Genomic DNA, 11,543 nt, shown 5'->3' with positions numbered 1-11,543 from the left:
GAGTCGCACTCAAAATTAAAGTGGAAAACCACACTACAGGCTGATCCAACTTTGATGTAATGTCCTTAAAACAAGTCAAAATGAGGCTCAGTAGTGTGTGTGGCCTCCACGTGCCTGTATGACCTCCCTACAACGCCTGGGCATGCTCCTGATGAGGTGGCGGATGGTCTCCTGAGGGATCTCCTCCCAGACCTGGACTAAAGCATCCGCCAACTCCTGGACAGTCTGTGGTGTAACGTGACGTTGGTGGATGGAGCGAGACATGATGTCCCAGATGTGCTCAATTGGATTCAGGTCTGGGGAACGGGCGGGCCAGTCCATAGCATCAATGCCTTCCTCTTGCAGGAACTGCTGACACACTCCAGCCACATGAGGTCTAGCATTGTCTTGCATTAGGAGGAACTCAGGGCCAACCGCACCAGCATATGGTCTCACAAGGGGTCTGAGGATCTCATCTCGGTACCTAATGGCAGTCAGGCTACCTCTGGCGAGCCCATGGAGGGCTGTGCGGCCCCCCAAAGAAATGTCACCCCACACCATGACTGACCCACCGCCAAACCGGTCATGCTGGAGGATGTTGCAGGCAGCAGAACGTTCTCCACGGCGTCTCCAGACTGTCACGTCTGTCACATGTGCTCAGTGTGAACCTGCTTTCATCTGTGAAGAGCACAGGGCGCCAGTGGCGAATTTGCCAATCTTGGTGTTCTCTGGCAAATGCCAAACGTCCTGCACGGTGTTGGGCTGTAAGCACAACCCCCACCTGTGGACGTCGGGCCCTCATACCACCCTCATGGAGTCTGTTTCTGACCGTTTGAGCAGACACATGCACATTTGTGGCCTGCTGGAGGTCATTTTGCAGGGCTCTGGCAGTGCTCCTCCTGCTCAAAGGCGGAGGTAGCGGTCCTGCTGCTGGGTTGTTGCCCTCCTACGGCCTCCTCCACGTCTCCTGATGTACTGGCCTGTCTCCTGGTAGCGCCTCCATGCTCTGGACACTACGCTGACAGACACAGCAAACCTTCTTGCCACAGCTCGCATTGATGTGCCATCCTGGATGAGCTGCACTACCTGAGCCACTTGTGTGGGTTGTAGACTCCGTCTCATGCTACCACTAGAGTGAAAGCACTGCCAGCATTCAAAAGTGACCAAAACATCAGCCAGGAAGCATAGGAACTGAGAAGTGGTCTGTGGTCACCACCTGCAGAACCACTCCTTTATTGGGGGTGTCTTGCTAATTGCCTATAATTTCCACCTGTTGTCTATTCCATTTGCACAACAGCATGTGAAATGTATTGTCAATCAGTGTTGCTTCCTAAGTGGACAGTTTGATTTCACAGAAGTGTGATTGACTTGGAGTTACATTGTGTTGTTTAAGTGTTCCCTTTATTCTTTTGAGCAGTGTATAATATACTATCACAATTCCAGTGGGAAAATTCCAGAAAATCTAAAGAAATCAGCCAAGACCTCAGAAAAAAAATTGTGGACCTCCACAAGTCTGGTTCATCCTTGGGAGCAATATCCGAACGTCTGAAGGTACCACGTTCATCTGTACAAACAATAGTACGCAAGTATAAACACCATGGGACCACACAGCCGTCATACCGCTCAGGAAGGAGATGCGTTCTGTCTCCTAGATATGAACGTACTTTGGTGCGAAAAGTGTAAATCAATCCCAGAACAACAGCAAAGGAGCTTGAGAAGATGCTGGAGGAAACGGGAACAAAAGTATCTATATCCACAGTAAAACGAGTCCTATATCGACATAACCTGAAAGGCTGCTCAGCAAAGAAGAAACCACTGCTCCAAAACCGCCATAAGAAAGCCAGAGTACGGTTTGCAACTGCACATGGGGACAAAGATCGTACTTTTTTGGAGAAATGTCCTCTGGTCTGATGAAACAAAAATAGAACTGTTCGGCCATAATGACCATCGTTATGTTTGGAGGAAAAAGGAGGATGCTTGCAAGCCGAAGAACACCATCCAAACCGTGAAGTACGGGGGTGGCAGCATCATGTTGTGGGGGTGCTTTGCTGCAGGAGGGACTGGTGCACTTCACAAAATAGATGGCATCATGAGAAAGGAAAATTATGTGGATATATTGAAGCAAAATCTTAAGACATCAGTCAGGAAGTTGAAGCTTGGTCGGAAATGGGTCTTCCAAATGGACAATGACCCCAAGCATACTTCCAAAGTTGTGGCGAAATGGCTTAAGGACAACAAAGTCAAGGTATTGGAGTGGCCATCACAAAAGCCTGACCTCAATCCCATAGAAAATTTGTGGGCAGAACTGAAAAAGCATGTGTGAGCAAGGAGGCCTACAAACCTGACTCAGTTACACCAGCTCTGTCAGGAGGAATGGGCCAAAATTCACCCAACGTATTGTGGGAAGGCTACCTGAAACGTTTGACCCAAGTTAAACAATTTAAAGGCAGTGCTACCAAATACTATGTGAGTGTATGTAAACTTCTGACCCACTGGGATTGTGACGAAATAAATAAATCATTCTCTCTACTGTTATTTCACATTCTTAAAATAAAGTGGTGATCGTTACTGACCTAAGACAGGGAATTTCTGTAGGATCAAATGTCAGGAATTGTGAAAAACTGAGTTTAAATGTATTTGGTTAAGGTCTACAGTCGTGGCCAAAAGTTTTGAGGATGACACAAATATTAATTTCCACCAAGTTTGCTGCTTCAGTGTCTTTAGATATTTTTGTCAGATGCTACTGTTGAATAATTAAGTATAATTACAAGCATTTCATAAGTTTCAAAGGCTTTTATTGACAATTACATGAAGTTGATGCAAACAGTCAATATTAGCAGTGTTGACCCTTCTTTTTCAAGACCTCTGCAATCCGCCCTGGCATGCTGTCAATTAACTTCTGGGCCACATCCTGACTGATGGCAGCCAATTCTTGCATAATCAATGCTTGGGAGTGTGTCAGAATTTGTGGGTTTTTGTTAGTCCACCCGCCTCTTGAAGATTGACGACAAGTTCTCAATGGGATTAAGGTCTGGGGAGTTTCCTGGCCATGGACCAAAATATCGATGTTTTGTTCCCCGAGCAACTTAGTTATCACTTTTGCCTTATGGCAAGGTGCACCATCATGCTGGAAAAGGCATTGTTCGTCACCAAACTGTTCCTGGATGGTTGGGAGAAGTTGCTCTCGGAGGATGTGTTGGTACCATTCTTTATTCATGGCTGTGTTCTTAGGCAAAATTGTGAGTGAGCCCACTCCCTTGACTGAGAATCAACCCCACACATGAATGGTCTCAGGATGCTTTAATGTTGGCATGACACAGGACTGATGGTAGCGCTCACCATGTCTTCTCCGGACAAGATTTTTTCTGGATGCCCCAAACAATCGGAAAGGGGATTCATCAGAGAAAATGACTTTACCCCAGTCCTCAGCAGTCCAATCCCTGTACCTTTTGCAGAATATCAGTCTGTCCCTGATGTTTTCCTGGAGAGAAGTGGGTTCTTTGCTGCCCTTCTTGACACAAGGCCATCCTCCAAAGTCTTCGCCTCACTGTGCGTGCAGATGCACTCACACCTGCCTGCTGCCATTCCTGGGCAAGCTCTGTACTGGTGGTGCCCCGATCCCGCAGCTGAATCAACTTTAGGAGACGGTCCTGGCGCTTGCTGGACTTTCTTGGACGCCCTGAAGCCGTCCTTACAACAATTGAACCGCTCTCCTTGAAGTTCTTGGTGATCCGATAAATGGTTGATTTAGGTGCAATCTTACTGGCAGCAATATCCTTGCCTGTGAAGCCCTTTTTGTGCAAAGCAATGATGACGGCATGTGTTTCCTTGCAGGTAATCATGGTTGACAGAGGAAGAACAATGATTCCAAGCACCACCCTCCTTTTGAAGCTCCCAGTCTGTTATTCGAACTCAATCAGCATGACAGAGTGATCTCCAGCCTTGTCCTCGTCAACACTCACACCTGTGTTAACGAGAGAATCACTGACATGATGTCAGCTGGTCCTTTTGTGGCAGGGCTGAAATGCAGTGCAAATGTTTTTGGGGGATTCAGTTCATTTGCATGGCAAAGAGGGACTTTGCAATTAATTGCAATTCATCTGATCACTCTTCATAACATTCTGGAGTATATGCAAATTACCATCATACAAACTGAGGCAGCAGACTTTGTGAAAATTAATATTTGTGTCATTCTCAAAACTTTTGACCACGACTGTATTATCCTACAGGTCAATCTCGTCAGTAAAAGGACACGAAGAAAGTGAAAGAGAGAGGTTAAGGTTGAGAGGAAGTTCTGAGCGACCAGCCACATCAGAGGAGCCAGGGGCTCCTGTCAGTTTTATGTTCCTGTGGAAACAACATCTCCACTTCACTGATCCTCAACACTGGGGCCCCACAATGGTGCATGCTCAGCCGCCTCCTGTACTCCCTGTTCACCCATGACTGTGTGGCCATGCACGCCTCCAACTCAATCATCAAGTTTGCTGACGACACAACAGTAGTGGGCTTGATTAATAACAACGACGAGACAGCCTACAGGGAGGAGGTGAGGGCACTCGGAGTGTGGTGTCAGGAAAACAACCTCTCGCTCAACGTCAACAAAACAAGGGAGATAATCGTGGACTTCAGGAAACAGCAGAGGGAGCACCCTCCTATCCACATCGACAGGACCGCAGTGGAGAAGGTGGAAAGTTTTAAGATCCTCGGCGTACACATCACAGCCAAACTGAAATGGTCCACCCACACAGACAGTGTGGTGCAGAAGGCGCAACAGCGCCTCTTCAACCTCAGGAGGCTAAATAAATTTGGCTTGTCACCTAAAACCCTCACAAACATTTCCAGATGCACAATTGAGAGCATCCAGTCGGGCTGTATCACCGCCTGATATGGCAACTACACCGACCTCAACCGCAAGGCTCTCCAGAGGGTGGTGCGGTCTGCACAACGCATCACCGGGGGCAGACTACCTGCCCTCCAAGACACCTACAGCACCTGATGTCACAGGAAGGCCATAAAGATCAAAGGACAACAACCACCTGAGCCACTGCCTGTTCACCCCGCTACCATCCAGAAGGCGAGGTCAGTACAGGTGCATCAAAGCAGGGACCGAGAGACTGAAAAACAGCTTCTATCTCAAGGCCATCAGACTGTTAAACAGACATCACTAACAGAGGCTTCCTACATACAGACTCAATCATTGGCCACTTTTAAAAAACTGATCACTAGTCACTTTAATGTTTACATATCTTACATTACTCATCTCATATGTATATAATGTATTTTAAACCATCTATTGCATCTTGCCTATGCCGCTCGGCCATCGCTCATCCATATGTATCCGTTTGTATGACGGCAATTTGCATATACTCCAGAATGTTGGGGCGGTATGCAACCTGAAGTACGTCTAGGGTGGCAAGTAAGTTGGAGGTGATTTGATCCTTGACTATTCTCTCAAAGCACTTCATGATGACAGAAGTGAGTGCTACGGGGCAATAGTCATTTCGTTCAGTTATCTTTGCCTTCTTTGGTACAGGAACAATGGTGGCCATCTTGAAGCATGTGGGGACAGCAGCTGGGATTGGGAGCGATTGAATATGTTCGTATAGGGCTCTGGAGTGAATTAGATGAAGATAGGCTGATGAAGGTGAGTAATGAAAAGGGAATAGTAATGGAAAGGTTTTCTGGCGTAAATGTGCCTTTTACTTTTTTACTGAACGCAAAAAGCTCTAGATGAGAAATGTCATTGTGAGTCAATTGAGAGGCTGCTATGGAAACTTATGTCAATCTCTCCCTTACTCACACCCAATTCCCTCTATCTCTATCCCACCCTTCCTCTTTGTCTTTAGTGCATCGTGAAGTGCCAATCCTCGCGACTTCTTTCAGGCCTTGACGTTCTTCCTACTGAGCTCAGCAGAGCTCCTCTATAATTACAGCTCTCTGGTCGCTGAGCGGAAAATTTTTGTGCCCTGATGCAACTCTGTGCTGGGCGGCTCAAGTGAACTGGGCCGACCCTCCTGTCTCCGGCACCCCGGCCCAGCCGGCACACTCTATGAAGAAACCCACTTTAGAAATTAGAGAATTGTGTTTGACACATCTTTAAAAGAAGTAGTTACCTAAAGGAACAGTGTTTACCTCGATTAACAACCCTGCCTTGTGTGTTCATTTATGTGTGAAGACTAAAGGGTGTATATAATTACCAATATTAGCAGATGAGTGTATTTGGAAGTAGCAGTAGAGAAAGAGTTGACATTGTGTGTGTCTGAGTAATGCATTGTGGGTGTTGACAATTTGTAGTTGTTTTGACTAGAACGAATACAGATTTTGTCCGATTTGACTTCGTAACAGGTTAGGAGAATTAAGATAGCTGGTTAGGATAATTAGGTTAAGGTTAGCTAAAATGCAAAATAAAAATCAACTTATGACTTTAATTTGACAAAAGCTGTATCCCTTCTATCCATGACATGTGCCTGGAGCCTGTTGTATGAGACAGTAGTTAGAGTGAGCCCGGGAGAGTTTGGCAAAGTAAACCTCTTTGTGGAGAGAGGGAGTGAAGAGGACAAGGAAATAGTTCCGCTGGCCAAGTAGGCTAAGTGCTACAGGATAGAGCGCCGGCCGGCCTCGAGGACGAAATGGATACTTGGCTATTTTCGCTCTGTGGGTTGCCAGTAGGCTCACTCGGTTTAGTTCCCTGTGCACAGCAACTTTCTGGTGTGGGAAGAAGGAGCTCAAATGCATGGCTCTCTGGTTGTAGCTAGGTCTAGCAGAACCTCTGCCCACCTCTGTCTGGGGTATACTCCGGTTAGTACAGGCCCCTCCAGTCCTCCCTGGAGACTGAGCTGAGCCAGGTCAGTCCATGCTGATGACTGGGCAGTAAAAACACAGTTTAGGCTCTGTAAGCAGCCTACCCGGCTCAATGAAACCACATGGCCCTTTGTGTTCAGACCAGCTCTCACAGCAACATAAAACTGACAGGAGCCCCTGGCTCCTCTGATGTGGCTGCTCAGAACTTCCTCTCAACCTCAACCGCTCTCTTTCGCTTTCTCCGTGTCCTCTTACTGACGAGATTGACCTGTAGGACAATACAGTCGTGGCCAAAAGTTTTGAGAATGACAAATATTAATTTTCACAAAGTCTGCTGCCTCAGTTTGTATGATGGCAATTTGCATATACTCCAGAATGTTATGAAGAGTGATCAGATGAATGGCAATTAATTGCAAAGTCCCTCTTTGCCATGCAAATGAACTGAATCCCCCCAAAAACATTTGCACTGCATTTCAGCCCTGCCACAAAAGGACCAGCTGACATCATGTCAGTGATTCTCTCGTTAACACAGGTGTGAGTGTTGACGAGGACAAGGCTGGAGATCACTCTGTCATGCTGATTGAGTTCGAATAACAGACTGGAAGCTTCAAAAGGAGGGTGGTGCTTGGAATCATTGTTCTTCCTCTGTCATCCATGGTTACCTGCAAGGAAACACGTGCCGTCATCATTGCTTTGCACTAAAGGGCTTCACAAGCAAGGATATTGCTGCCAGTAAGATTGCACCTAAATCAACCATTTATCGTATCATCAAGAACTTCAAGGAGAGCGGTTCAATTGTGAAGAAGGCTTCAGGGCGCCAAAGAAAGTCCAGCAAGCGCCACGACCATCTCCTAAAGTTGATTCAGCTGCGGGATCGGGGCACCACCAGTACAGTACTTGCTCAGGAATGGCAGCAGGCAGGTGTGAGTGCATCTGCATGCACAGTGAGGCGAAGACTTTTGGAGGATGGCCTTGTGTCAAGAAGGGCCGCAAAGAAGCCACTTCTCTCCAGGGAAAACATCAGGGACAGACTGATATTCTGCAAAAGGTACAGGGATTGGACTGCTGAGGACTGGGGTGAAGTCATTTTCTCTGATGAATCCCCTTTCCGATTGTTTGGGGCATCCGGAAAAAAGCTTGTCCGCAGAAGACATGGTGAGCGCTACCATCAGTCCTGTGTCATGCCAACATTAAAGCATCCTGAGACCATTCATGTGTGGGGTTGCTTCTCAGCCAAGGGAGTGGACTCACTCACAATTTTGCCTAAGAACACAGCCATGAATAAAGAATGGTACCAACACATCCTCCGAGAGCAACTTCTCCCAACCATCCAGGAACAGTTTGGTGACGAACAATGCCTTTTCCAGCATGATGGTGCACCTTGCTATAAGGCAAAAGTGATAACTAAGTTGCTCGGGGAACAAAACATCGATATTTTGGGTCCATGGCCAGGAAACTCCCCAGACATTAATCCCATTGAGAACTTGTGGTCAACCCTCAAGAGGTGGGTGGAAAAACAAAAACCCACAAATTCTGACAAACTGCAAGAATGGGCTGCCATCAGTCAGGATGTGGCCCAGAAGTTAATTGACAGCATGCCAGGGCGGATTGCAGAGGTCTTGAAAAAGAAGGGTCAACACTGCTAATATTGACTCTTTGCATCAACTTCATGTAATTGTCAATAAAAGCCTTTGACACTTATGAAATGCTTGTAATTATACTTAATTATTCCATAGTAACATCTGACAAAAATATCTAAAGACACTGAGGCAGCAGACTTTGTGAAAATTAATATTTGTTTAATTCTCAAAACTTTTGGCCACGACTGTACAGAGATAAGGAGCAGACAACTTGAAAGACAGTGATATCTGGGTAATCGGTTGTCTTTGCCATATATGCACAAGAGATCTAATGCACAAAAACGACATTTTCACTGTGTGTATGCACTCACTCTATACCTATTACCCTCTCGGCCTCCTGTTCTTTGTCTCTCCCCCACAACTTAGTGATGAGAACCAGATGTAGGCTATTGCATTAAAGTGGAGGTGGAGGAGACAGAATAACTGACTGAGCACAAGGTTGTAGGGCAGTTCGTTAACTAACGAGAGCGAGTGAGAGAGGTGGAAGGGTGGTAGAAACAGCATGAGGTGAAAAGGGGTCTCTCTGCCCTCTCATATGGTCTAGACTAACATTGTGTGTATATTTAGCTGCCAGGTTCAAAGTGCCAGTCGTCCAGACCAGGCCCAGATTGAAGCAGGGGGGTTTCCTAACGGATGTGACTTGGTCAGAACGAAGGTGGCTGGGGTTTGGGGGAGGAGGGAAGGAGAGAGAGTCTGATTCAGCAGCTCCTGATGGGAAGTCTCTTCCTGCCTAGTTTGGGGGGAAAAGCACAATGAGGTTATAAGAGTAGAACCTGTAGAATAACCTGTATTATTTGTACACTATACTTTTGGCTATGAAAGATCTCAACACACACTAGTCAAAGTGCAGACAGACTTACATAGCATAGCACATTAATGCAGCTGTTTCACCCATACCAAGATAGCTGTGTGCAGATTCAGCACTGGTGGGAGAGAGACATACTGTACCACAAAGGAAGACAGAGAAACTATTAGAAATAAAACAGTTGGTAAGGAGATATGAAGTTCTTGAGTTGGAGGAAAAAAAGGAAGATTAGCACATCTGCAAGAACGCACACACACACATACATAAAATGTAGGCCACACACACATACATACATAAAATGTAGGCCACACACACATACATACATAAAATGTAGGCCACACACACACACACATACATAAAATGTAGGCCACACACACACACATACATACATAAAATGTAGGCCACACACACATACATACATAAAATGTAGGCCACACATACATACATACATAAAATGTAGGCCACACACACACACATACATACATAAAATGTAGGCCACACACACATACATACATAAAATGTAGGCCACACATACATACATACATAAAATGTAGGCCACACACACACACATACATACATAAAATGTAGGCCACACACACATACATACATAAAATGTAGGCCACACACACACACATACATAAAATGTAGGCCACACACACATACATACATAAAATGTAGGCCACACACACATACATACATACATAAAATGTAGGCCACACACACATACATACATAAAATGTAGGCCACACACACATACATACATAAAATGTAGGCCACACACACATACATACATAAAATGTAGGCCACACACACATACATACATAAAATGTAGGCCACACACACACACACATACATACATAAAATGTAGGCCACACACACACACATACATACATAAAATGTAGGCCACACACACACACATACATACATAAAATGTAGGCCACACACACACACATACATACATAAAATGTAGGCCACACACACACACATACATACATAAAATGTAGATCACACACACACACATACATACATAAAATGTAGGCCACACACATACATACATAAAATGTAGGCCACACACACACACATACATACATAAAATGTAGGCCACACACACATACATACATACATAAAATGTAGGCCACACACACACACATACATACATAAAATGTAGGCCACACACACACACATACATACATAAAATGTAGGCCACACACACATACATACATACATAAAATGTAGGCCACACACACACACATACATACATAAAATGTAGGCCACACACACACACATACATACATAAAATGTAGGCCACACACACACACACATACATACATAAAATGTAGGCCACACACACACACATACATACAGTGGGGAGAACAAGTATTTGATACACTGCCGATTTTGCAGGTTTTCCTACTTACAAAGCATGTAGAGGTCTGTCATTTTTATCATAGGTACACTTCAACTGTGAGAGACGGAATCTAAAACAAAAATCCAGAAAATCACATTGTATGATTTTTAAGTAATTAATTTGCATTTTATTGCATGACATAAGTATTTGATCACCTACCAACCAGTAAGAATTCCGGCTCTCACAGACCTGTTAGTTTTTCTTTAAGAAGCCCTCCTGTTCTCCACTCATTACCTGTATTAACTGCACCTGTTTGAACTCGTTACCTGTATAAAAGACACCTGTCCACACACTCAATCAAACAGACTCCAACCTCTCCACAATGGCCAAGACCAGAGAGCTGTGTAAGGACATCAGGGATAAATTGTAGACCTGTACAAGGCTGGGATGGGCTACAGGACAATAGCCAAGCAGCTTGGTGAGAAGGCAACAACTGTTGGCACAATTATTAGAAAATGGAAGAAGTTCAAGATGACGGTCAATCACCCTCGGTCTGGGGCTCCATGCAAGATCTCACCTCGTGGGGCATCAATGATCATGAGGAATGTGAGGGATCAGCCCAGAACTACACGGCAGGACCTGGTCAATGACCTGAAGAGAGCTGGGACCACAGTCTCAAAGAAAACCATTAGTAACACACTACGCCGTCATGGATTAAAATCCTGCAGCGCACGCAAGGTCCCCCTGCTCAAGCCAGCGCATGTCCAGGCCCGTCTGAAGTTTGCCAATGACCATCTGGATGATCCAGAGGAGGAATGGGAGAAGGTCATGTGGTCTGATGAGACAAAAATAGAGCTTTTTGCTCTAAACTCCACTCGCCGTGTTTGGAGGAATAGAAGGATGAGTACAACCCCAAGAACACCATCCCAACCGTGAAGCATGGAGGTGGAAACATCATTCTTTGGGGATG

The sequence above is a fragment of the Salvelinus alpinus genome, chromosome 30, assembly GCF_045679555.1.
Source record: "Salvelinus alpinus chromosome 30, SLU_Salpinus.1, whole genome shotgun sequence".
In the NCBI taxonomy this organism is placed as follows: Eukaryota; Metazoa; Chordata; class Actinopteri; order Salmoniformes; family Salmonidae; genus Salvelinus; species Salvelinus alpinus.
The sequence above is the reverse complement of the archived record's forward strand: the minus strand, read 5'-3'. Positions refer to the sequence as shown.